Here is a 1,238-nt window from a genome sequence, read left to right as displayed (position 1 = left end):
TCTGTGGCTACTGTTGTCAATTCTTTGTGATGTTTTAGTAATCTGGCTATAACTCAGGTGCAGTTTGGCCTATTTCTACGTGAGTGCCATACACCCTTCAAAGCTAGCTGAACTTTGGTTGTATGACTGTAGCTTAGTTGTATAAAACTACAGCCTTAGCTGAGCAAAATTGCCAGAGGGCTTTTCTTATTGTAATAATATTCTGGTCCACCATTTCAAAATCCCCACACTAAGGAAAAATCAAAGCTGAATTAAAAGTAGAAGCAACAGGTTTAGGGACAGAGCTGGGAGCCTTGGCTTTGTATTTTTTGTCACAGAAATGATACCTGTTGTGCACTGTGCTAAAAAATGTTGTATTTTAAAGCAGTAGTCTTGTAGGAGTTATGGGTGAACATCTCAAGTGCAATGAAGTGTCTTAATAGAAGTGTTCAGGTGTAGCTGGGAGAGGAAACAGAAATCCCATAAGCACTGTTAATGCTTTTAAGGTTACTGATGTAGAAGCTCAGAAACTGTAAGTGACAGGGGCACCACCTGGCAACCCAGCTGTTTCCTGGGTTATGTTTTCTTTCCTGTTCATTTAGCCAATTGCTTTAACTAAAGGAAGAACCTAGTCTGCACAGCAAGAAAATGCAATAATGAGCGTGTTGTGATTCCTGTTTACTTTTAGCCAGACAGCCAGAACAACCTTATTTCTTACAACCTTTTTTCTTCTTGATTATTTTAATAAATGATGGGGTCGTTTCTTAATCCTACAATTTATTAGTAAGTCTGAGGACCAATCACCTTTCTGCTTTGAATATCACTGAATTCCTTCATGTATTGCCTATCAATGAATAGCTACAATGCTTAGAGTAAAACTTTTCTGCCTTGCTCAGACTCATTCTGTGGGCAGAACTTACCTGTAAAGAGCACCAAGATGCAATGTAAAAGGAAGGAGCTACCAACTGCCAGCAGGCTTTCTGTAGCTGTGCACTCAATGCCCAGAGTTTCCCCTTCCTAGGAAAGGCAGTCTGGTTCCTGCTAGGAAACTATTCTCAGTTGACTTGCCCTCATTGGGCAACTTAATTTGCAGCTGCATCAGTTTTTTCTTGTAGAGCTGCTGTTACACATTAAAGGAGGCAAGCAGAAAACTGGGATCCAGGTATTTTCAGTTTGTGGTTAATCCTTGTTTTTGCCTGTAGGGAGGGTGCAAAGCATTGTTGATGTTGCATGCATGTATGAGACTGACACATTTAAAG

This window comes from Buteo buteo, chromosome 2, assembly GCF_964188355.1.
Source record: "Buteo buteo chromosome 2, bButBut1.hap1.1, whole genome shotgun sequence".
In the NCBI taxonomy this organism is placed as follows: Eukaryota; Metazoa; Chordata; class Aves; order Accipitriformes; family Accipitridae; genus Buteo; species Buteo buteo.
This window is presented reverse-complemented; position numbering follows the sequence as displayed.